The following is a 27211-nucleotide window of genomic DNA, read 5'->3' on the forward strand; positions in this document are numbered from 1 at the left end:
GTGTCTCTTCCCGTTCGCCCTCCTCCATGATTGTAAGTTTGCCAAGGCCTCCCCAGCCATGCCGAACTGTGAGTCAATTAAACCTCTTTCCTTTATGAATTACCTAGTCTCAGGTAGTTCTTTATAGCGGTATGAAAACTGACTAATACACTTAGAATCCTCCAGGTACAGTTTTTGTCCATAGTTTGTTGTGACCTGTTAACCTCCTCTCCATTATTAAGGAAAGATGAGTTTTGCTCTGTTTTACCCCTCCTGGGAGCAGTTACCTGCTCTGATTACATTTTTATGATTTCTTAAAATCTGCCTTTGAAAAGCAGAATGCCATTTCTTTTTAACTAATTCTACCATTAGCAGCTGAGTAGTAGTAAGACTACAGCTTCTGAGTCAATCTGGCTGACTTCGAACACAGTCTTACCACTTACCAACTCTGGTACCTGCAGCAATTTACCTAATCTCTCCAGGCTCAATTTCTTCTTCTGTTAAAAGATTACCAAGCATAGAAAAATTTCAGAAAATTTAATAAGTTTACATATATACTTTATATATAGTATATACATAATGTATATACATACATGTATATATGTGTGTGTATGAATATATGGATGCATTCATAAAGAGAGGGAGAGATGTTTAGAATAGTACCTGGCATATAATAATGCTGTTTTCAAAGATCTGGTTGGAGGAGGGAGTGGCTCTATAATGTAGTCCTAAATTTACATGACCCTGCTGACAAAATTTTATAACCTCCTTCAGTAAATCATTATGAGTTTTAATTACACTCATTTCTTTGAATCTTGGAAGTAATGTGAATAAGTAAATCAATTATTTTTTCTGGATCTCTCTTCTCACCAAGCGTTTACTACCATTCTGATCAGTGTGAACTTTTTCCGCCAGAACCTTGCTGATAGTAATCTCTTGGACCCTAATATAGTATTGGTTCAGCCCAACTAGAAATTTCAATACGTTTGATAAGAAGTTTGTTTTTAAATATTCTTAATTATTAAAACCTTTTCACACATTGATTTAAAATGAAAATTTCAAAAATCAACCAATAATATACTATATAAATTTAAAATTGTACTGAAAGGGCAATATACACAGATATGAGTTTGTGTGTGTGTGTTGAGGGGGTAACAGTTGTCACCATTATAATGATTCAATAATTCAACACCTTTGGGGCAATGCTTAACATAAAATATTTCTAACAGTAGAATAAATTTGAAAATATATGTGCGTTATTACCAATTTAGGGTGTTTCCTCAATCATGCAAGTGGAATTCAGTGTTAATACCCTTCAATATCACATTTACGGATGCGCATTTACCCATTGTTTAAAAGCAGCAATGTCTGTGTGACTTGCCATAAAAAGAAATTTTGTGGCACCTTTTACAAAATGTGAACGTGTATTTTGATCAGGCAAACGCTACCTAAACAATGCTGGTCACATTGGACCAAAATATGCTTCTACGTAAGCAAAATTTACTGAAGGTAAGGAGAAATGTGGCATCAGAGGACAAACTAGACAGTTTACAAAAGTGTTAAGAGAGTGAGAGGGAGAATGTCCCAGCAATACTCATGAGGTCCTGATGATATAAATATTAAGCAGGAGAGACTTTCAAAGAAGAAGCCTCATGTTGTTGCACTCACAGACCAAGCCTGCTGATATGAAGAGTTACTGCTAAGGTTTTCAGGTTATATATTTATTTGTTATTGTAATTAGCATTCTTGTTACTACTTCAGTAAACTTAAAAATATTTCTTAAATGTTTATCGCTACCACTTATATCTGGAGGTAGATTTACAATTCAAAAATTAAACATTTTTTTCTATTTTTTTTCTCAGTTTTGGAAAATATCTTACATAACGTATTTTGCAAAGGCTATTTAAGGGCTTACATAAGAGCAAGCCCTTAAAATTACAGACACATTACAAGAAAAGTCTTATGCTCCCTTTTCATTATAATGAAATTAATATAGCTCCCTTATACTTCTTGTACTTCTTAATAGTGTATATATCAATGCCATGATACCATACTTCTGTAGCAATATACTGTATTCATCATTTCTGAGTGAGCAGAGGCTCTATTTTCATGTTCTTTTCATTTTGTTCAATGTCAGCGTTTGGGTATACAGTGGCCCTTTCTCAATCTCATTGTGTATAAATTCAATGAAGTAAATCTTATTCACATGTGTGGTTAATACATATGCCATCAAGCAAACTATTCTTTACTGAACATCTAGTATAACTTAAAAATTATGTGAGATATTTAAAATTGTATTGTTTTGCCAAATATCTATTGAATTCCTCTTTGTTCCAAGCATTTTGCAAGAAATTGAGGTAATAAGGGTGAAATATGAAACTTCAAAACAGGCCACAGTTTAGCAGATAAATATTATCTGTATATATGTCTATGCATAAATATATAAGCGTGATGAATATTAAATATATGTGCATAAAATATAGGAACACAATAATAAAAACTACAATTACTGTGTATTGCGGCATACTACTTGATGTCTATTATGTCATGACATCTTCAGAATAATCGTATGAAGGGAATATATTTGCTTTAGTTTGCTTCTCTGTCCCCCAAACCTCATGTTAAAATTAAATCCTCAATATTGGAGGTGGAACCTAGTGGGGGAGTATTTGGGTCATGGGAATGGATCCCTCATAAATGGCTTGGTGTCATCCTTGAGACAGTGAGTGACTTCTCTATTATTTCCCATGAGATCTGGCTGTTAAAAAGAGCCTCCTACCTCTCTCGCCTCTCTCTTGCTACCTCTCTCACCATATGATCTCTGCACACCAGCTCCTCTTAACTTTTGCTATGAGTATAACCAGCCTGAGCACCTCAGCAGATGTAAAGCAGGTGCCAGCACCATGCTTCCGGTATAGGCTGCAGAAACATGAGCCGATTAAATCTCCTTTCTTTAAAAATTTTCCAGCTAAAGATATTCCTTTATAGCAACAAAAATGAACTAATACATTGGTCTTGAGGCATGGGTGTTGCTGTAAAGATACGTGAAAATGTGCAAGTGGTTTTGGAACTGGGTAGTGGGCAGAGGTTGGAAGATTTGGGGGCCCAGAGGAAGACAGGAAGATGAGAGAAAGTTTGGAACTTCTTAGATACTGGCTAGGTGGTTGTGACCAAAATGCTGATAGAAATATACACAGTAAAGGTCAGGCTGACAAAATCTCAAATGGAAAAGAAGATGTTTTAGCAACTGGACCCAAGATCACCCATATTACCCCATAGCAAAGAATTTGACTGCATTTTGACCATTCCTTGGGCTTTTTGGATGACTGAACTTAAGAGTGATGACCTAGGGCATCTGACAAAAGAAATTTCTAAACATCAAAGCCTTCCAGAAGTTGTGTGGCTGCTTTTAACAGCTTACAATCAGATATGGCAGCAATTAAATAGTCTAAAAGTGGAATTTATGACTAAAGAGAAGAAAAAATTAGAAAATTTGCAGTCAGGCCACAAGGTGGAGATGAAAAAAGCATTTTCGGGAGAGAAATCCCAGGGTGCTGTGATGCAACCACTTGTTAGCACAGATAAAAGAGAGCCAGATTCTAATAGTAAAGACAATGTGGAAAATGCCCCAAAGGCATTTCAGAAATCTTTGAGGCTGTCCCTCCCATCACAGGCAGAGAGGCCTAGGAGGACAGGATTCACTGTCCTTCACCACCTCAGGATGAGACTCTATTTCCCTGCACTGCCTCAGGTTGCGGCTCCCTGTATCCCATCAGCTCTGGCTTCAGCTGCAGCTCAGACAGCCCTTGGTAATGATGTGCCCTCCACAGGGCACACGCCTTAAGTTTTGGTGGCTTTTACATGGTGTAAAGTCTGCAGGCACCTAGGATGCAAGAGTAGTGGAGGCTTTGTGGCTTCCACCTAAATTTCAGAGGATGTATTGAAAAGCCTGGGAGTGCAGCAATGTCCCAGGAATGAGGCCACCCCAGAGAGTATCCACCAGGGCAGTGCCCAGTGGAGCTGTGGGAGCAGGGCCACTGCTCTCCAGGATCAGAATTACAGAGCCACTGGCAGAATACAACCTGGAAAAACTGCAGGTACCAGATTTTAACCTGTGAAAGCAGTCACATGGGCTGCACCCAGTAAAGCCATAGGGGCAGGGCAGCCTAAGGCCTTAGGATCCCATACTCCCACCAGTGTGACCAGGGTGTGGGACATGGAGTCAAAGATTATTTTGGAGCTTCAAGATTTAATGTCTGTCCCGCTGGGTTTCAGACTTGCATGGGACCTATTACCCCTTCCTTCGGGCATTTTCCTCCTATTTCTCCCTTTTGGAATCATAATGTTTGCCCAATGACTGGAAAACAATTGTACCTTGGAAGTAAATAATTTGGTTTTGATTTTGCAGGCTCATATCCATAACCAACTTACCTTGTGTCTCAGATGAAACTTTGGACTTTTCAGTTAACGATGAAACATTTTTTAACTTGTAGAGACTATCAGGATGGAATGATTGTATTTTGTGTGTGAGATGGTCATGAGATTTGGAGGCCCAGGATCAGAATATTATAGTTTGAATGTTTTCTTCCCAAAATCTCATGTCAAAATTTTATCTCCAGTGTTGAAATTGGAGCCTAATGGAAGGTATTTGGGTCATGAGGGTTAGGGGTGAACCCAGAGTCCCTCATGAATGATTTGGTGCCATCTTGTGACAATGAGTGAGTTTTCAAGCTGTTATTTCCCATGAGAGCTGGTTGTTTAAAAGAGTCGGTCACCTCTCTCCCCTCTCTCTTGCTTCCTCTCTCACCACGTGATCTCTTTACACACCAGCTCCCCTTTGTCTTTTGCCACTAGTAAGCAGCCTGAGGACCTCACCAGAAGCCAAACAGATGCCAGCACCATACTTCTTGTAAAGTCTGAAGAACTGTGAGCCAAACAAAACTCTTCCCTTTATAAATTGCCCGGTCTCAGGTATTTCTATATAGCAATGCAAGTGGACTAAGACAGTATTTTAACCTCAATTTTGATCTTGAGAAAATGAACACACACACAGGCTGGAGACTTCCTAAAGGTCACTCAGATGTAAGTGGTACACAAAGAATTAACAAGATCTGTCTAACTGCACACACTGTACCCATAATCACTTCACCAAATCAATTCAATTTGATGTTCTCTTCTTATGTGCAGGTACGTTGTGAAAAAAGCAGGAACAGATGGGGTTGGGGAAGCAGAGGCAGGGTAAAGGTGAGGGAAAAGAAAGCGAAATAGAAATGCCTTCAACTGGAGATAATATTAGAGCTTTGGAGGTTAAAGTTTGTATATGATTTACTAAGACGAAAAGGGGGATCAAAAATGTATTTTGAACAATGATGAATGAAACTAGAACACAGCAATTACAGTGAATGGGAAGAAGTAGTGAGAGATAAAATTGGAAATTTATACTGAGGCCAGATTCTAAAGGGCTTTGAATTCATTAAGTGTTTGCTTTATGCTGTGGGCAGTGAGAAGTTCTGGAAAGTTTGTAAAATGTAGAAATAATCACCTGTGTTTTAGAAAGAGAATTCTGAATATAATATAAAGGATGAATAAGAAGTGAGCAAAAGAAGCAAGAATAGAGCAGTTTTACTAATCAAGTGAAATGTACTAAAGAGCTAAATTAAAACATTGCCAATAGGAATGGGTAAAAAGAAGTGCAAGCAACATTTCATTGATAAAACTGTTAGAACCTTGAGGTGAAATAAACATAGGAGATATTTATCAGATATACTGATAGAGACTGGCACATTAGGTTCAGACTACACAGTATGGCAATTAAGGTTGAAAATAAGGAATGGGGTAATTTATGGTAGGAAAACAAAATAGTCTACATGCGTATATGGCATAATGAAAAAAATAGAAAACAAGTAAAGACAATACATGATCTTTAGTACTTTGAGTGATCCATACAGTAAAATGGGAAAGTTGTATTAGAATGGGTGAATGAATCTCGGTGATTTCCTTTAGGAACCCTTTCAGGACTTGACTTTCGCCTTTCCTGCTGCAATAGCTGCTATTCTCTAGGTCAAGGAACCAATATGATGGATTTTGAAAACTTTTAAGCATGCTTTTCTGAATATAATTTTGGGGAATGAATTGAATGTATTGATAGGTTCAACAGATTCATTGTGAAAAAGACCTAGCCTACCATTGGACTTACTACCTGATCGTTAGGAGTCCATACCATAATGGGGGGTGAAAGATGAAAATTCAGGTCCCAGATTTCAGCACAAACTCCATCCTTCTATCAAATAACCCTCAATAGATGTCATTTCGCTAATGTTTGGCCAACAAAGTAAATGGACTTGTGTCTCTTTAGGGAAGGCTTGGAGAAAATATTACTGTAATTATTTTTTTGTGGTGTTGCAAGATTCTTCCTCATGAAGATGTGACTTTTTAGTTAGTTAATGAGTTCTGAGTCTGAAAACAGATTCAAATCTGGAAACTGAGACTGTGACTTTTTGGGGGGTAATTAAACCCTGGACAGTCTACTCATCTATTCTTATTCTGTCTCTTTATTTTCCTCTTATGTATGTATGTATGTATGTATATATGTATGTATGTATCTGTCTGTCTGTCTGTCTATCATCTATCTATTCAATCTTCTCCTTTGCTACCAGATAGCCCAGTTTTAGCCCAACATTACAACTTTCAGAGCTCTTAGAAATTCCCAGGAACCCTCTCTCCAGAATCTTACTTAACATCTTTGTAAACAATGTCAGGAATGAGGTGATAGCTTAGTGTGGTTTTGATTTTAATTTCTTCAATGATTAGTGATGTTGAGCACTTTTCATATACCTGTTTGCCATTTGCATGTCTTTTATAGGAAAAATGTCTATTCTGGTTCTTTGACAGTTTTTAATCAGCTTATTTGATTTTTATATTGAGTTGTGTTAGTTTCTTATAAATATTGCATATTAACTTCTTATCAGATGGTTTGCAAATGTTTGCCTTTTTGTTTTGTGGTTTCTTTTGTTGTATACAGCATTTTTAGTTTGATGTAGCCCCATTGTCTATTTTGGCTTTTGTTGCATGTGCTTTTGGTACCATAGCCAAGAAATCATTGCCCAGTTCAAAGCCAAGAAGATTTTTCTTTATATTTTCTTCTAGTAGTTGTATGGTTTCAATTCATAGACTTAAGTATTTAATCCATCTGGGGTTAATTTTTTATGTTTTGTGATATTTCCAGTTTTTCCAACACCATTTATTGACAAGACAATCCTTTTTCCATTGCATGTACTTGGCACCCTTGTCAAAGACCAGTTAATTGTGCATGCATGGATCTGTTTATGGACACTCTATTCTTTTCCATTGGTCTATATTTTTATTATTATGCCAGTACCATAATATTTTAATTAAGATAGGTTTTTAGTATATTTTGAAATCGCAGAGTAGAATGCCTCCAGCTTTGCTCTTTTTGTTCAACTTTGCACAAGAAGTTGGATGCTTTTTTGAGGTCTTCACTCATTCCATATGAATTTTAGGATTTTTTTTCCATTTATGCAAAGAATGCCTTGGAATTTTCACATGCATTATCTTGAAACTTTAGATTACTTGGGTAGTAGAGACATTTTAACAATATTATTTCAATCCAATAATAAGAGATGTCTTTTCATTTATATGTGTCTTTACTTTTCTTCATCAATGGCTTATAGTTTTTAGTGTGCAAGGCTTTTACCTATTTGGTTAAGCTTATTCCTAAGTATTTTATTATTTTTGTTCCTGTAATGAAGGATTTTAAAAGTGTCTTTTTTATAATGCATTGTTTGTACATAGAAACATGATTGATTTTTGTATGTTGATTCTGTATCCTGAAACTTCACTGAATTCATTTGTTCTAACAAAATTCAGTAAGCCTTTAAGACTTTTTTTTTTTTTTGAAACTGTGTCGAGTTCTGTCACCCACGCTGAGTGCAGTGGCACCATCTCGGTTCACTGCAACCTCTGCCTCCTGGGTTCAAGTGATTCTCCTGCCTCAGCCTCCTGAGTAGCTGGATTACAGGTGCCTACCACCATGCCCAGCTAATTTTTGTATTTTTGGTAGAGACGGGGTTTCACTGTGTTGGCCAGGCTGGTCTCGAACTCCTGACCTTGTGATCTGCCTGCCTTGGCCTCCCAAAGTGCTGGGATTACAGGCATGAGCCACTGTGCCCGGCAGCTTTTAAGGCTTTCTATGTACTGGCATACCTTGCTTTATCGTATCTCACTTAATTGTGCTTTGCTAATACTGTGTAGCTTATAACTTGCAAGTTTGTAGCAGTCACTTAATGTCTCTGTGTCACATTTTAGTAATTCTCACAATGTTTCAAAATGATTAGTTGTTACTATACCTGTTTTGGTGATCTGTAATCAGTGATCTTTGACATCCTGATTGTAATTGTTTTGGGGAGCCACAGACTATGCCCATAGAAGATGGCAAACTAATTTGATAAATTCTGTGTGTGTTTGGACTGGTCATTTGGCTAACAATTTCCCACTTTCTCTTCTCCCCAGGCCTCCCTATTCCCTGAGACAAAACAGTATTAAAATTAGGCCAATTAATAACACTGCAAGGGCTTCTAAGTATCCAAGTGAAGGAAAGAATCTGATGTTTCTCACTTTAAATCAAAAGCTGGAAATTATTTTAAGTTTAGCAAAGGAGGCATATGTTAAAGGTTGAGATAGACTGAAAGCTAGGACACTTGATCAAATAGTTAGCCAAGTTGCGAGAGCAAAGAAAAGTTCTTGAAGGAAATTTAACATCACCATTTCAGTGAACAAATGAATAAAAAAGCAAAACAGCTTTGTTGCTATGATGGAGGAAGTTTGAGTGGTCTGGATAGATCAAAACGCCCCAAGTTTCCCTTAAGCCAAAGTCTGATCCAGAGCTAGTCCCCGCTCTCTTCAATTCTATAAAAGCTGAGAGAGGAAAGGACGGTGCAGAAGAAAAATTGGAAGCTAGCAGAGGTTAGTTTATGAGGTTCAAGTAAAGAAGCCACCCCCATAACACAAAAGTGCAAAGTAAAGCAGCCAAGTGCTGATATAGGAGCTGCAACAAGTTATCCAGAAAATCTAGCTAAGATCATTAATGAAGGTGGCTACAGGAAACAACAGATTTTCAATGTAGCAAGACAGTTTTCTATTGGAAGAAGGTGGCACTTAAGACTTTTATAGCTAAAGAGAAGTCAATGCTTGACTTCAAAGCTTCAAAGGACAGGCTACTCCCTTGCTGGGGGTTAATACAGCTGGTAACTTTAAAGTGAAGCCAATGCTCATCTATTCTGAAAAGCCTAGAGCCTTTAAGAATTATGCTAAATACACTTTGACTGTGTTTTATAAATGGAACAACAATGCCTGTATGAGAGTGCATCTGTTTACACTATGGTTTAATGTATATTTAAAACCCATTATGGACACCTACTGCTCAGAAAAAAAAAGGTTCCTTCCAAAATTTTACTGCTAATTGACAATGCACTTAGCCATCCAGAGCTCTGATAGAGACGTACAAGAGTTATAGATTAATTTGTTTTCATGCCTACTAATACAATATCCATTCTACAGCCCATGGATTGCAAAGTACTTTCTACTTTCAAGTCTAATTATTTAAGAAGAAAGTTTAATTTTGTAGGGCTGTATCTGCCATACATAGTGATTCCTCTGATGGATTTGAGCAAAGTAAGCTGAAAAGTTACTGGAATTTATTCCTTCTCCCTAAGTGAGTAAGTTCGTACCCATTAACCAACCTCTCTCTAGCCGCTCTTCCCCCATACACCCTTCCCAGCCTCTGGGAACTATCGTTCAATTCTCTACATAAGATCAACTTTTTAAATTCCCATGTATGAATGAGAACATGTGATATATGTATGTGACTAGTTTATTCCACTTAGCATAATGACCTCTACTTCCATCCATGTTCCTGTAAATGACAGAATTTCATTTGTATGACTGAATCCTATTCCATTGTGTATGTATATCACATTTTATTTATCCATTAATTCATTGATGGGCACTTTGGGTGATTCCATATCTTAGTGATTGTAAATGGTACTGCAAGAAACATGGGGATGCAGTTATCTCTTTTATGTACTGATTTCCTTTTCTTTGAATAAATATCCAGTAGTGGCATTTCTGAATCATATGGTAGTTTTATTTTTAATTTTTTTGAGAGAACTAAAAATACTGTTTTTCATAATGGCGGTACTAATTTATATTGCCACCAACAGTGTATAAAAGTTCCCCTTTCTCTGCATCCTTTTCAGTTTTTCTTCTTTGTAGTCTTCTCTGGTTATAGTGATTCCAAGTGGTATAAGATAATATTTCATCATGATTTTTGATTTGCATTTCCCCAATGATTAGTGGTGTTGAATTTTTCAATATAATTGTCAGACATTTTTATGTCTTCTTTTAAGGAATGTCAGTTCAGGTCCTTGCTCACTTTTTAAAGAGATTATTTGATTTTTCTTTTGCTGATGACTTGAGTTTCTAGCATATTATGGATTTTAGTCCCTTGTCAATGAATAGTTTGCAAATATTTTCTTCCATTCTATAGGTTATCTCTTCACTCTTAAAGACTTTCCTTTGCCATACAGAAGATTTTTAGTTTAATATAGTCCCATTTGTCTATTTTTGTTTTTGTTGACTGTGCCTTTAAAAGCCTTAGCCATAAAATGTTGCCTAAGCCAATGTGCAGAAGCATTTCCTCTGTTTTCTTCTAATAATGTCATAGTCATAGTTCAGTGTCTTATGTTTATGTTTTTAATCATTTTGATTTAATTTTTTTCTATATGATGAGAGATATACATCTAGTTTCAATCTTCTGCATATGGATATCCAGTTTCCTGGAACCATTTATTTTAGAGGTTGCAATTTCTCCAATGTGTGTCCTTGGTACCTCCGTTAAAAATCATCTGGCTGTAAATATATTGATTTATTTTTGTGTTCTTCATTCTGTTCCATGGGTCCATTGTGTCTGTTTTCATGCCCACACAATGCTGTTTTGGTTACTCTAGCTCTGTTGTGTATTTGGAAGTCAGGTAGAGTTTTGCCTCCAATTTTGCTCTTTTTGCTCAGTATTGCTTTGGTTATTCTAGGTCCTTTATGGTTCCAAATAAATGTTAGTATTGTTTTTCCTTTTCCTGTGAAAAATGTCCTTAGTGTTTTGATAGGGATTTCATTGAATCTGTAGATTGCTTTGGTTAGTATGGTCATTTAAAAATAGTAATTGTTCTAATTCATGAGCATGTTGTTAGTTTTCTGTCTCTCTCTTTTTGCTTGTCAGTGTTTTGTAGTTTTCTTTGTAAAAGTCTTTCACTTCTTTAGTTAAATTTAATCCTGCATATTTTTTGGTAATTATTATCAATGTGATTGCTTTCTTGATTTCTTTTTCAGCTAGTTTTATTATTGGTGTACAGAAATGCTACTGATTTTTTATGTTGATTTTGTATTCTGCAAGTGCACTGAATTTATTTATAAGTCTCAAGAGTTTTTTATTGGATGATTTAGGTTTTTCTATATATAAGACCATATCATCTGCAAAGGAAGACAATTTCACTTCCTTGTTTCCAATTTGGAAGGCTTTTATTTATTTCTCTTGTTGGATTACTCTGGCTAGGACTTCCTGTAGTATGTTAAATAAGAGTGGTAAAAGTGGACAAACTTGTATTGTCCCATTTCTTAGAAGAAAAACTTTCAGCTTTCTACATTTAGTGTGAGGTTAGCTGTGTCATATATGGCATTTATTATGTTGAGTTATGTTCCCTGTATGCCTAAATTGTTGAGAGCTTTTATTAAGGCGTGCTTAATTATATCAAGTAATACATTTTTTCTGTGTCTTTTGAGATGGTCATATCATTTTTGTGCTTCATTCTGTTAATGTGAAGTATCATAGTTTTTGATTTGTGTATCTTAAACCATCCTTAATATGCTGGAATAAATCTTGCTTGATCATAGAGTATTATCTTTTTGATGCATGGTTAGATTTGAGTGGCTGGTATTTTGTTGAGGATTTTTGCATCTATATTCATCAAGGTTATTGGCTGGTAGTCTCTCTCTCTCTCTCTCTCTCTCTCTCTCTCTCTCTCTCTCTCTCTCTCTCTGTGTATGTGTGTGTGTGTGTGTGTGTGTGTGAGTGTGTGTGTTCTTGTCTGGATTTGGTACCAGGGTAATGCTGTCCTCATGGAATGAGTTAGAAACAAGCTCTTCCTCTTTAATTTTGGCATAGTTTAAGAATTGGTGTGAGTTTTTCTTTAAAAGTTTGGTAGAATTCAGTAGTAAAGCCACCCAGTACTGGGCTTTTCTTTTTGGGGAGACTATTTTTTACTGATTCAACCTCTTTACTCATTTTTGGTCTGTTTATGTTTCCTGTTTCTTCCTGGTTCCATCTTGATAGACTGTGTGCGGCCAGGGATTTATTCATTTCCTGTAGGCTTTCTAATTTGTTAACATATACTTCTTTCTAATAGACTCTACTGGCTTGTATTTCTGCAGTCTCAGTTGTAATGTCTTTTTACTTCTGATTTTATTTACTTGGGTCTTCTCCCTTTTTTTTCTTAGTCTGGCTGTCAATTTGTCAATTTTATTTGTGTTCTTATAACCCAAATTTTCTTTGTTACAGGAAAGGGGTCCCAATCCAGACCCCAAGAGAGGGTTCCTGGATCTCACACAAGAATTAAGGGCAAGTCTACAGTGCAAAGTAAGAGAAAGTTTATTGAGAGTAAAGTAATGAAAGAACAGCTACCCCATAGACAGAGCAGGATGTCCCCAAAAGTAAGAGGAGGAATGTGTCTACCCTGGGTACAATGCTTGTGTATGTGTGTGTATATATGTATATGATAGTAAAAGATCTTGGGGAGATGTGGTCTGCCACAGCATTTGTGATAAAGGATTAATTTTCATAATTACTATATTTTACAAGAATCAATATTATTACCTTTAAAGCAAAATTAAGGATGCCTTTGTTCTCCAGATATCTGGATATCCGGACACTCCCAAGTCTGGGTCTGTTTAGTAAATATTATTAACTTGTTCCCTCAGCCATAAATATCTAGAGGCTAGGAATGCCTAATTTTCTGGGAATGCAGCCTAGCAAGTCCCAGCCTCATTTTCCTAGCCCTCACTCAAAATGGAGTTGCTCTAGTTTTAATGCCTCTGACATGTCTTACCCTCTCCCCCTGCGCCTCCAACCCCCGCCGCCCCATTTACAAAAGGACCCTTAATCCTAAGGGTTGCAGAGGGATGAAGATCCATCTTGTGTAACTTCCTCAGGCTGAATAGGGGCAATGATATTCCTGCCTATTAGGGTCTCTTTATTCAGGGTAGAGAGGAGCTCAGAGAACGTTGGTATGATGAAGGTCATTCATAACTCCAAGTTCTAACAAAAAATGGTATCTGAAAGATTAATGTGTCCAATTTAAGCAAATGTTGAGTGAGCTTATCTTGCATTCCTACACAAAGAGTACAACCACAATATATTCCATAACAGCAAAACAAAATCAGTAAAATCATTCCAAGTAAACTAAACAGGAAGGCTTTCCAAGAACTGGGCAGTTGTTGGAACCAAGCTGATATAGGGTCAACTCATAGTGCATTAATGGCAGAGAGATGAGTGTCTAAAGCTTTCATAGCCTGGGTAATATGTGAATAGTCGGGAACATACACACAACATTTGGTTTTGATCAAAGCACAAGGTGCCCCTTCGGTCACAATTAAAATGTCCACACACTCAACAGTTTGTCCGGTTATGTAGACAGGCTAAAGTCTGTGCCCATTCAGTAAGTGAGTTACTCTCTGCATAAGTCCAACTAATACCCAAAAGTAGAATGCCAATCCATATGTTTATGTTACCCCTCCCTTTCATTTCTTCTGAACAGGAGTTCACTGAACAGGTCACTGATTGGCTCATAGGAATAAATGGGATCAGTCTCTTTTGTTCTGTCAGCCTGTGGGACTTCATAAGAGATAGGTTTAATTTGAGATAAGTGGACCCAGCTGTTTATTTCCAGAAGTTTAACTGCAGTTGGGGTGCTAAGTAGAACTTGATAGGGTCCCTTCCATTTTGGGGAAAGTTGAGCTGCTGGGGATCTTTCCTTCCAAGTTTTTAATAGGACCCAATCTCCCAGCTGGGTTGTAACAAGATTCTCTTCCTTAGTGGAAGAAGGGAGTCTTTGATTTCTGTATTCAAGGGGTGCATTTTGTACTTGTCCTAAGTTGATGACATAATTTTGTAGCTTGAAAGTATCTATGTCTGTTAGGAGGTCTGTTGTTAAGAAAGGCCTTCCATACATTATTTCAAAAGGACCTAGCTGCAGATTTTCCTTAGGGGCCACTCGAACCCATAATAAGGCTACAGGTAATAAAGACAGCCAGGTCTCCAGGTCTCTTGGCATAGTTTGGCAAGAATCCTTTTTAGAGTTTCATTAGCTCTTTCTACTTTCCCTGAAGACTGTAGCCTCCAGGCCGAATTCCTAGGGCTGAAGATGTGTTTTGGGTAATTGTCACTGTGAAAGATGGCCATTATCTCTCTGTAAACTCTTAGGCAGGCCAAATCTAGGGATTATTTCCTTTAGTAGTAGTTTAGAAACCTCAATTGCCTTTTCAGACAGGGTAGGAAAAGCCTCAATCCAATCGATAAAGGTGTCAACGAATACTAGTAAATATTTAAACCCTTTACATGGGAGCACCTGAGCATAATCTATTTGCCAATCTTCACCAGGCTATGTTCCCCCATGCTGAATGGCCTTACTAGAGAAGGAGGTAAAGATTGGTTATTTGGGTTATTCCGAGCATATATTACAGGCCCAAATAACCTGCTTTACTCTTTTAAGTAAGCCTTTTCCTATAAAAAGCTAAGACATTAATTGAAACAGGGAATCTGTTCCTAAATGAATAGTCATGCAAATGCTTAACTATTTTCCATTGATTAGCACCTGGTATCAAGAGTTCATCAGGAGTGTCTAGTAGCAAAGCCTGACATTTCAATAAGCATCCCCCTGTCATCCACTGGTGTCCTTTAGCTTCTAGAACTCCTTGTACTTGGTGTGAGGTCAAAACCTCCAAATGTTGTCCTAAAGCCAGTTTATTGGCTTCATCTACTAAAAGAGCAGTTGCTACCACTGCCCAGAGGCATCCAGGCATGGTAAGAAAGGTGTGTGAGAAAACCAAAGTCCCTGAAGGACAGCTTAGAGGATAGGGAAAATGGTGTCTATGCACTTGTCCATCGTTCCCAGTGACCATACAGTTTTGGGGTGACAGAGACCCATTATAGTGGGTCAAAACCGAGTAAGCAGTCCAGAAGGAAGTTAATATTCTTACCTAGCACGTCAAGGGTTACCTGAGGCTCCTCTGGAGATATGGCTAGTTGTCCAGTGGGAGCTGTGGCAGAAGATCACAGGCCCCATCACTTTTGTGCTTGCCTGGCTATTTCATTCATCATTGGCTTGGGTGCTGATGGCTTCCTTTGGAACGCTGGGCAATCCCTTTTCCAATGGCCAGTTTTCTTACAGTGTGCAAACTGATTTATGCCTAAGGCATGGTGACTCAGATGCCCAGCTTTTCAGCCTCCCTTGTTCAGGCCAAGAGCCAGGAGGGCAACCCCATGTGGGAGGTGAGCTTAAGGCTGCACCCAAGAGCTGCACCTTGTGGGAGGTCCTTCTTGCTCTTTCTGCTTCCTCTGCTTTGTCTCTGTTATTAAAAAATAAAAATGCCAAATCCAAAAGTTGTTCCATAGGAGTTTGCGGGCCCATAAGCTCTTTTTTGTGGTTTCTTACAGATATCGGGGCAGACTGGGTTATAAAATATACTCCCAAAAGGGGTTGTTTTTCCCCCAAGGCAGGATCAGTGTTAGTACATTTTGTGATTGCCTCAACTAAACGCCCTTGAAACAAAGCTAGATTCTCATCTTTGCCCTGAGCAACTTCCTTAACCTTTTCGTAGTTAGCTGTCTTTTTCAAACATTTCTTTGTACCTTCCAACAAACAAGTGACCATATGATCTTTCCTCCCAAAGTTCTCACTGCTCCTTTGATAGTTCCACTGTGGATCTTGATCTGAAACTGCTATACCTCCTGCCTGATATATATTATGGTTTGGGTTACAAGCCAATGCCTCATCTGCATGGGTTCTAGCTGTCCCCAAAATGCATTGTTTCTCTTCTACTGTACAACACAGAGACAACAAAACATGCAGATCCTGCCAAGTTAAACTATAGGTCAGAGTTAATTTCTCAAACTCATCCATGAATTTTCCTGGATCTTCAGAGAAATGACCAGATTTCTCTTTACATATAGCCAAATCAGACATAGAAAAGGGAACATGTACTCTTACAATGCCTTCTTTCCCACTTGCCACCTCTCCAAATGGACAAAGATTTCCCTTTGGAGATTGTTAGGAGACTCCACTATGAGCACTACTCACTGGATTAAGTTCCTCAGGGAGTGGAGGGTATAGAGTGAGACTAGACAGGTAAGGAGGAGGGGACAGAGGGTTCTCAATAGAACTTTCAGGTGGATTCCAGGGAGAAAGGACTGACCCATCTGAACCTTCAGAGCTTACAGAAGGAGGTTCTGCTCCACCCAAAAATGCCTGCTGAACCTGGGGTGGAAGAGGGGTTGCATTAAAGGTTCATCTACTATGTCTAGCTCTTTTTCCTCTCATGAAACATGCACACACCTGCTTCCGGGTTTTATTTTGACTAAGCAGCAAAACTGCTTGAACATATGGTATTTCATCCCATTTTCCCTCCCGCTTACAAAACAAATCGAATTGAATTATAGCATTAAAGGTCATAGTTCCAGTAGGAGGCCTTTTCTCTTGTTTTTCCACATAATATCAAGGCCAAACCATATTACACAGAAACACCAGTTTTCTCTTCTTAAACCCATTCAGTTTAAGTTGGTCCCAATTTTCAAGAATACATACATCCTAGTGGTGAGTTCTTTGGAAATGATGCCATGGTTCCCATGAAGGAGGCAGGTGATGTTGAAAGAAAAGTTCCAAACCTGCAAGATTGTATTACCACTGGCTGAGTTCCACTGAAAAGGATAAGAGGGGTTTTTAAGTCCAGCTGCATTAATAAGGGGATCCCTGCCAAAGATTGAATTATCTTCTTCACATTTTCCAAATAATATAAGTGAGCCGAGCCATGAATCTTAGATAAACCACAACATGGACTTCAACAAAAATGTTGAATAAGGCAAAAGAAGAGGATTTAGATGGGAATGACCAGAGCAAGTAGGATCTGGGTAATAGCAAACAAGCAAAGCAAGTAGGATCTGGGCAATAGCAAACAAGCAAAGCTGGTTTGCCCAGATCCAAAAAGTGTGTGTGTGTCTGTGTGTGTGTGTGTGTGTGTGTATAAAATGAAACAGCAAGAAGTAAAGTCCCCTGATTTCCATCCTAGTGCTTCTCAATCACACCTAGTTTGCACAGTTGCAACAAAACATAACCACGTCTATTTAATCTTATTGCTTATAGCTGTTAAATACCAAATCCCAATCAGCAATTTTAGAGATGGAGTGTTCAATGCTTTTTGTTCCCAATGTTTCACAAGCAAATGGATGGAAATTGGGAGGCACACAGGAGATGAATAAGTTAAAATTCCCAAGACCATTTAAATGAAGTCTCCAGAAAATGAAGTGAAACAGAGACAGCAACCAAGAAATTGATTCATGCAGCAAAGAGGACAAGGCTGATTAGTACAAAGAGCATAGCCTGTGGTGCCAAACCCATTCTTAGCCTAGAAGGAAATTACTAAGAGGGGTCTCTAACCCACTAAATCTTAAAAGGGACTCTAACCCTCTAACCCAAGTTTAATTTCAAGAGCCTTTAACCCTCTCTGTCTTAGGAGAGACTCTAACTCCTCCAAGTTGGGCCTCTAAGCCAATCCCGTTCTTTACCCAGGTATAGGCACCACACTAACCCAAAGTCACCAGTTGGTGCACGCAGATGATTTTCCTTTGGATTGGGTTGGGGGTCTCTTCAGTATCGGCCTTTTTGTGGTTCACCAGAAATGTTACAGGACCCCAACCCTTACCCAAAAGTGGCCGTTGGGTCAGAGTTTCTGCACTATAGTCCCTTCTGTGGTCATCAGAAATATGTTACAAGACCCCAAAGCTTGATCCTTTGCATGCTATTTTTCCTTCCTTCCTTCCTTCTTTTCTTCCTTCCTTTCTCTCTTTTTCTTTCTCTTTCTCTTTCACTGTCTCTCTCTTTCTCTCTCTCTCTCTCTTTCTCTCTCTTTCTCTCGCTCTTTCTTTTTCTTTTTCTTTTAGATCTGCTCTAATCTTTATTATTTTTGTCCTGTGCTAATTTTGGGTTTGGTTTGTTCTGATTATTCTAGTTCCTGGAGGTATGTTGTTAAGTTTTTTATTTGAAATCTGTCTACCTTTTTAATGGTAGGTATTTATTCTTGTAAACATCCTTCTTAGCACTGCTTTTGCTATATTGCATGGGTTTTGGTTAGATGTGTTTTCATTTCCATTTGTCTTAAAATTTTCTTAAATTTCATTCTTAGTTTATTAACTCAATGATAATTCAGTAGCATGTTTTTTTTTATTTTCATGTACTTGTACATTTCCAGAGTTTCTCTTGTTACCAATCTCTAGTTTTATTCCATTGTGATTTGCTACGAATTCATTAAAAAGAAAAAACTAGTAGAAATTTATTTTGTTCTCTAACATATGGGTATCCTGGAGAATGTTTTATGTGCTGATGAGATGGACATGTATTCTACGGCTATCACATATTATGTTCGTAAATTCCTGTTAGGTTTATTTGGTCTAATCTACAGTACAAATTGAAAGGTTCTTTGTTGATCTCTGTCTAGATAATCTGTCCAATGCTGAGTGTGAGGTGTTGAAATCTCCACTTATTACTGTACTGAAGTCTACCTCTCACTTTATATCTAATAATATTTGCTTTATACATCTGGGTATTTCAGTGTTGAGTAAATATATATTTAAAATTGTTATAGCCTCTTCCTGTATTGATCTGTTTATTATCATACAATTATTTATTTGTCTTTTTATACAGTTCTAAAAAAAGTTCTCAACATCTTTTACTGATATAAGGACAGCTATTCCTGCCACCTTTTTGCTTCTGTTTATGTGGAATATCTTTTCCCATCCCTTCCCTTTATGTCTATATGTGCTATACAGGCGATGTGAATTTCTTGCAGGAAGCATATAGTTGGATCATAATTGTGTGTGTGTGTGTGTGTGTGTCTGTGTGTGTTTGAGATGCAGTCTTGCTCTGTTGTCCAGGCTGGATTGCAGTGGCGTGATCTTGGCTCACTGCAATCTCTGCCTCCCTGGTTCAAGTGATCCTCCTGCCTCAGCTTCCCAAGTAGCTGGATTACAGATGTGTGCCACCATGACCAGCTAATGTTTTTGTATTTTTAGTAGAGACGGGATTTCACCGTGTTGCCCAGGCTGCTCTTGAGCTCCTGACCTCAGGTGATCCACCTGCCTCAGCCTCCCAAAGTGCTGTGATTACAGGCGTGCGCCACTGCGCCCAGCTGTCTGTGTCTTTTAAATAGAGAATTTAAATAATTTACATTCAAGGTTATTATTGATAGGTGAGAATTCATTCCTGCCTTGTCAATTGTTTTCTTGTTGTTTTGTATATCTTTCATTCTTTTCTCCCTCTTTTATTATGTTTTCATCTTGGTAAATATCATCCTTTTGCTTTCATGTGGACTCCCCTATGCATTTCTTGTAGAGCCAGTTAAGTGGTGATAAATTCCCTCAGTTTTTGCTTATCTGAAAAATCCTCTATTTTTTATTTATGAATTATAGCTTTGCTGGGTATATTATCCTTGGCTGGCAGGTTTTTTTTTTCAGCACTTTGAATATATTATCCCATTCTCTTATGGCCTGTAAGTTTTCCGCTGAGAAATATGCTGTTTTTCTGATGGACATTTCATTATATGTGACTTCACATATGGTGATGGCAAGAGGCGTGTCCTCAGACTCCCCAGTTGTGTACATGAGCACCAGTGGCAGCAAGTTGATATGCAAGCTCTCAGAAAACTTGTGTGGGCAGTAGCAGGGACAGTGTTGGCCCCTGTAGTCCTATCCTTATGCCCCCTGATAGTGCATGTGAGCACAGGCTGTTGTGGGCACAGCAGATTGATTTCCAGGCTCCCAGATGGTGTGCTGGGGCACTATCGTGGTGAGGTATGTGGGGCAAGGCTATACTTAGAATGCCAAATGTTGTGCATTGGGACTTAAGTTGGCAGATGGAACAGATCAATCTCTAGATGGTGCACATGGGCACTGGCAATGAGTATTGTTGTCTGTTTTCTGGCCTGTGGAGGGCGGACATGTACGCTGGTGAGGTGGATCGGGTCAATTCCCCTTCCCCTGAATGGTGTGCATGGGTGCTGGTGGCAGCAGGCAATCCGGCCTGTTCTGAGGCCTCTCAATGGTATGTGCAAGCACAGGCAGGTTATGACATGTAGGGCAGATAAATCCCCACGTCCCTGAATAACATGTATGGGCACCAGTGGTGGGTGGGGTGAACCTGTTGTCAGGCCTCCTGATAGTGTGTATGGGTACCACAGCAGCAGGCTAGGTGAGTTGATTCCTAGTCCCCTGGATGGTGCATGTGGAAACAGGCAGTTGTGGTGGTGGTGGCAATCTGGGTAAGCCTGTCTTCAGGCCCCTAAAGGCAAGCGTGTGCACTGGCAGTGGTGGCTGGGGAGGTCAATCCCCAGGCCCTTAGAAAATGTGAATAGGTGCTGTTAGGCTATTTGGGCCCATCCTCAGGCACGTGGATGGCATGTGCAGGTTATGACACCACTGGACAAAGTAGGTTTGTCCTTAGGGCCCTGGATGACAACTTGGATGGTAGCAGCGACAGTGGTGGGTAGTACTGGAATTTCTCAGGCCCTAGATCAGCACCCATGAAGAGTGGTCCTCAACACACCTGAAGGCATGTCCATGTGTATGACGACCCTGCTGTAGGAGACAAAGGTAAACACCTCGTAGGCTCTGGGGAGCACACACTTCGGCTGCCTTTTTTTTTTTTTTTGAAGTACAACCTTCCCGGTGTGCTTTACTGCCCTTCCACATGATATAGCCTGGACATCGGTTGTGCTGCAGTGCTGAGGACCTGAACACACAGTTGGGTCCAGCCAGTGTTGTGACACTGCAGCCTTCTGGGTGGACATAATAGGATATCAGTAGGACTTGAGGAGTGTGGAGATGTAGGAGCTGTTGGGCTTTCAGGGAAGGATGTAGTATGGTGAGGACTGGGCTCTCAAAATGGTTCTATGCTATGGCTGCTTAAATTTTGTGATATGCCTAGGACCCAGTGTGAACCTATTTTGAAGAAAAATGCCATTGTGTGGACTCCAGGTAGCTTTCTTTACTACTCTCAAAGCCCCTGGGGGCTGAGAGCTCTCCTGTAGCTAGGATTGCATGAGTGGGGATGGGGATGTGAACAGCTGTAGTTTTCTCATTGGTGTTTTCCCCACAGTGGGGAGTTTCTCCTGGCTTTTAGCCAATCCTGATGAGGCCACCTGCTTTGCTTTCTTCTCCTTCCCTTACTGAGTGGTTGCCTGTCACTTCCTTGATGAATTCTGTTGTTCTTTCTTAGATGCTTTAGTTGACATATGCTTATCTACTCATTGTTTTTAGCTTTCTTTGTACAGAAGGTGACTGACAGGTCCTTCTAGTCAGCCATTTTCAAGGCCCCTCCTGATTATTTTTCTTGTGGTTGTCTTAAGGCTCACATAAAATATTTTGTGGTTATAATCTTTTATTTTAATCTGATGACAATTTAAGCTCATATACAAAAACACTAACTATATTTTTAATCCCACCAACACAATTTGTATTTTTGTACTGTTTTTTTCAATGTATACTGTGTGTCCATTAACACTTTTTATCTTTAAAATTCTGTTTGTAATTAATTTACACACCACCATTATGGTGTTACATGAATCTGTATGTGTCTATCTATTTACCTTTACCAGTGACATTTATGCTTATATATGCTTTCACATTTCTGTTTATCATGTTTTTATTTCAATTTTAAGAACTCCCTCAGCCTTTTTTGTAAGGTGGGCTTAGTGGTGACATACTTTGTCAGTTTTTGTTTATGTGAGAAATACTTTTTTCATCTTAATTTTTTAAGTTTTGATTTCACAGCCAAAACAGCAGAAAAGATTATCTATTTTATACCTGTCATACTAAGCCACAACTGAAAACATAAGTAATTCAGAGTGTCACAGGTCTAGGACAGAAGACCAAAGGGGACTCTTTTGGTGTGATCAGGGTGGGTCTCTCAGTGGTGGACCTCGTGATCAGAGGGTCATGGAAGTTCTAAATTCATTGAGAGGGAAATTTGAAACAGTAGCAAACACTCCAGTAATTTGCATCTATATCCTTACATCCTTAGTCTCTACCATTTCATATTTCTGCTCTTGTGACCTTTACAAGTACACAAGCTAGTGGTTTAATTGGACCTCTGACACATCATCTTTTTTTGCACTTCACCCTGCACTTCCTTTTCCACTCCCAAGCTCACCAATAGGGATCACTCACCTTGGCTTTCATGGCACTATGGTTTCTATGAGGATGGTGCTAAGGCTGAAAGCTCTTCTTCATTAGTGAAGTATACTTTTTCTGGGCACAGAACTCTTATACAGCTTTATTTTCTTTCAGAATTTTTAATATATCACCTTACGCTCTCCTTGCCTGCCAAGATTTTGCTGAGACATTCACTGACATTTTTATGGAGGTTCCCTCATGTGTGATAAGTTATTTTCTCTGTTGTCAAAATTCTCTCTTTCTCGTAGATATTCAGCAAATTTATTATAATGTGTTTCTCTATGTTCTTATTTGGATTGATCCTCTGAGATTTTGTACCTTCATGACTGTGAATGTTACTTTTTCTCCATGAATTGGGAATTTTCAGTTATTACGTTACATAATCTCTCTGCCCCTTTTCTCTCTATCTTTTCTTTCTGAAACTCCTATAATGTATATAATAGTTCACTTGATAGTATTTCATAAATATCACAGGCTTTTTTTTTTACTCTTTTTCACTTTTTCCTCTTATGAGCAAATCATTTTTAAAAACCTGTGTTTAAATTTGCAGATTTTTTGCTCTATTATTCAAGTCTGCTATTGAATGTCTCTGTTGCGTTTTTCAATTCATACATTGTATTCTTCAGCTACAGAATTTCAGTTTCTTTCTTTTTTATAATTTTTATCTTTTTAAAACTTCTGGTGCTATGCTGCAGCTGTTTCATTTATGTTGTTTTCCTGAACTCATCGAGTTGTTTTCTGTGCTCTCTTCTAGTTTGCTGAGCATCCTTAAAGCAATTATTTTGAATTATTTGTCAGACAATTCATAGGTCTTAATTTCTTTGAGGTCAGTTACTGGAAAATTATTGTGTTTCTTTGGCGGTATTATGTTTTCTCAATTTATGTGTTTCTTGTAGACTTGTGCTGATATCTGTGCATTTTAGAGAGCAGTCACATTTTCCATACTCTACAAAAGGGTTTTGATGGGGAAAGATCTTCACATATGGGTGGCCATGAGGGTACTGGCTGGATTGGGGTATCAGAGTTAGTTCCATCTCTGGGAAAGGCACAGTGGGATAATCTATTTGCAGCTCTTTCACTTGAAGTCAGCATTGGTGAAGACCATGGGAGTCCTCAGCAACCAAGACTGTGGGTTTCCACAGCGGCAGCAAGGACTGTTGAAGTCTTTATTGAGAAAGTCGTCTGGGGGTACTCCCATTCTCTTTTTCCACCACAGAAGGGAGTCATGGCAGAGGGGGTTCCTGTTGCTGCTGCCTCTGGGGTGAAGGCATGTTCACAGTGGTAGTGGTTCTGATGTCTGATGCCCAGGCATATGGGAAATGATCATTGCTCTGGGGTTTGAGGCATGGACAAACCATGCTCCCACCACATGTGTCAACCATGGTTCTGTGGTCCAGTGTCAGGAGCACCTGTTACAGCAGCTATGGCACTAATGTCCAAAGTGCAGAGGTGTGGGGTAGCTGTGAAGACAGAGTCTGAATCGTAGGCACACACTAAGTGACTATGATTCTGAGGTTCAGTGTGTGCACATGGTTGGGGGTGGTGGTGGGTCTGAACCCAGAGTGGTACAGCAGATACTGTTTCTCTGGAAGCTACAGTAGCAGCTCTTTGTCTGGTGTGGGGGGCATGCAATGGTGTATACTCCAGAAAATTTTATCAACTGGGATCAGCATCAGCAGAGACTACAAGTATCCTTACTTGAAAAAGTTGAGGATTTCTGTGGTATTGGTGAGGGCTACTGAGGTCCTTTGATTGTCCTTTTTTTTCTTGGCGGGGGAAAATTTTGCCAAGGAGATCCCTCTTGAGGCAAAGTTATGCCAGAGTAGGCGATGAGGCAAGACACTTCTGTGCTTTTCTATGCAGTCATCCTCAGCTTTTGCTCATCTGGATAGCTGCAGGTTCTTTACCAAACTCTTGAGCTTTCCATGAGTTATTTTTCATGGTATTTAGTTTTTCTTAGTTTTATCTGTGTGTATAAAGGAGGAATGGGATGAGCATTGAAACCTTCTAGTCCTCCAACTTGATATGATTCCTCTGTTGTTTCCATAGCCTGAATATTGTAATTAATGCTGCAATAAGAGAATGCAGATCCTAATTTTATTCCCTTTCGATATATATTAAGAAATGGGATTGCCAGATCAAATGATAATTCTATCCTTAACTTTTGTGGAACTTCTATATTGTTGGTCCTAGTGCTTGCATCAATTTACATTTTCACCCAAAAATGTACAAGAGTTCCCAGTTTTCCACAATTCTGTCTACATTCATAGTCACTTTTTAAAAATAGCCATTCTTACAGGTGTGAGGTGATATATGCATTTCCCTGATGATTAGTGATTTCAAAGACCTTTTCATATATCTGTTTGCCATCTATGTCTTCTTTTGAGTGAATTTTATTTAGGTCCCTTTTCCATTTTTTCATCAAATAATAATAATGATAGTGATATAATTATTAACTATATAATAATTATATTAGTTATATAATAATTATACAATATTATATAATAATTATAAAATTATACATATAATTGTATAATTATGTGTAAAATACATACAATATGTTGTATTATATTACTATAATAATATTATTATTATATTGCTATTGACTTACTTAACATATATTGGATATTTACCCCTTATCAGATGTATGGTTTGCAAATGTTTTCTTTCATTCTGTAGGTTGCCTTTTTATTTTGTTGTTGCTTTTGCTGCACAAAAGCTTTTTAGTTTGACACAGTCCTGTTTGTCTGTTTTTGCTTTTGTTGCTTGTGTTTTTGGTGTCATATCTAAGAAATCATTGCCCAGTTCACGTCAACAAACTTTTACTCTGTTTTCTCTTAAGAGTTTTGTTGATTCAGCTGTTACGTTTGATTCCTTAGTATATTTTCAGTTGGTTTTTGTATATAGTATGAATAAGGATCCAATTTTACTCCTCTGTATGTGGCTATCCAATTTTCTCAAAACCATTTATTAAAGAAAATATTCTTTCCCCATTGTATATTCTTGTCACTCTTGTCAACAATCAGTTAACCATGCATACATGTATTTATTTATGGGCTCCGTATTATGTTCCATTGGTCTACATTATTCTTTTTATGACAGTACCATGATGTTTTGATTACTGTGATTTGTAACATATTTTGAAATTAGGGAGCATGACATTTCCTGCTTTGTTTTTGTCGCTCAACATTGCTTTGGCTATTTGGAATCTTTTGTGGTTCTATATGAATTTTAAGATTTCTTTTTCTGTGTGAAAATAAATGCCATGGCAATTTTGGTAGCCATTACATGGAATGTACATAAATTGCTTTGAAAGTAATGGGCATTTTAATGGTATTCTTCAAATCCATGAACATGAGATGCCCTTTCAGTTATCTTTGTCTTTTAACATTTCTTTTGTCAATATGTAGTGTGAAATACAGAAGTCTTTCTCTTCTTTGGTTGTATTTATTCCTCAATATTTTATTATTTTTGAAAGTGTTCCAAATAGTGAAAAAGAACATTTCCATACTTATTTCCTGAGGCCGGTATCACCCTGATAGCAAAGCCAGACAAAAACATTACCATAAAAGATAGTTAAAGGCCAATATTCATTATGAAAATAGACTAAAAAATGTAACAAATTACTAGCAAACTGAACATAACAGCACATTAAAAGACTAATGCACTATGATCAAGTAGGATTTACTCCTAGCATGTGGGGATAGTTTAACCTATACAAATCAATCAACATGATACACCACATTAACTGAATGAAAGACACAAATCACATGATTATCTCAATAGATGTAGAAAAGGCATTGACAAAATCAATACCCTTTTATAATAAAAAACCTGAACAAATTAGGTATAGAAGGAAAATATTTAACATAATAATGGCCTTTAATATCAAGCCTATACCTAACATTGTACTTAATGATAAAAAGTCAAAAGCTTTTTGAGAACAAGACAAGGATGCCCATTCCTGCCTCTCTTATACAACGCAGAACTTAAAGTCCTAGCTGGAGACATTAGGCAAGAAAAAGAAATAAAAGGAATCCAAATAACAAAGAACGAAAGAAAATTATCTTTGTTTGGCAATGTCGTGATTTTTGATGTAGAAAATTAGACCTCACCAAAAAAAAACCGATTAGAACTAATAAATTCAGTGAAATCACAGGGTACGAAATCAACATAGAGAAATCAGTTGCATTTTTATACATTAAAAATGACCTATCCAAAAAGGAAATTAAGAAAACAATTCCATTTGTGATAGCATGCTCACTTTCCTGAGCCTGCTCCCACAGTTGGCCATAGTAGGTTGCATAATGTTTTTCCCAAGTTTTCAAACAGCATGTTAGAACCATATCCAATAATCCATTCCAGTGTATTAAACCTGTGTCATTGAAGATTGCTCAGTTATCCAGCTTTATATTCTGCACACAATTTTGAAAAGTATAGATTCCTAGTTTCATTGGTATACAGTTGTCAGGTCTTATAGCTTCATTGGCTTATATTTTATTTCTTAGGGGCCTAACACTTACTCAGTCTGGGTGTGATATTTGACACTGTTTGCAGTTTAAAGATCTAGTGACCAAAAGGGAAAGTGATGGCGTATCCTGGGGAAGGTGAACATTTACTGATAAGGTATTTATTTCATTTGGAATCTATGAATATTCTCCCATCAAG

The sequence above is a fragment of the Pan troglodytes genome, chromosome 10, assembly GCF_028858775.2.
Source record: "Pan troglodytes isolate AG18354 chromosome 10, NHGRI_mPanTro3-v2.0_pri, whole genome shotgun sequence".
Classification (NCBI taxonomy): Eukaryota; Metazoa; Chordata; class Mammalia; order Primates; family Hominidae; genus Pan; species Pan troglodytes.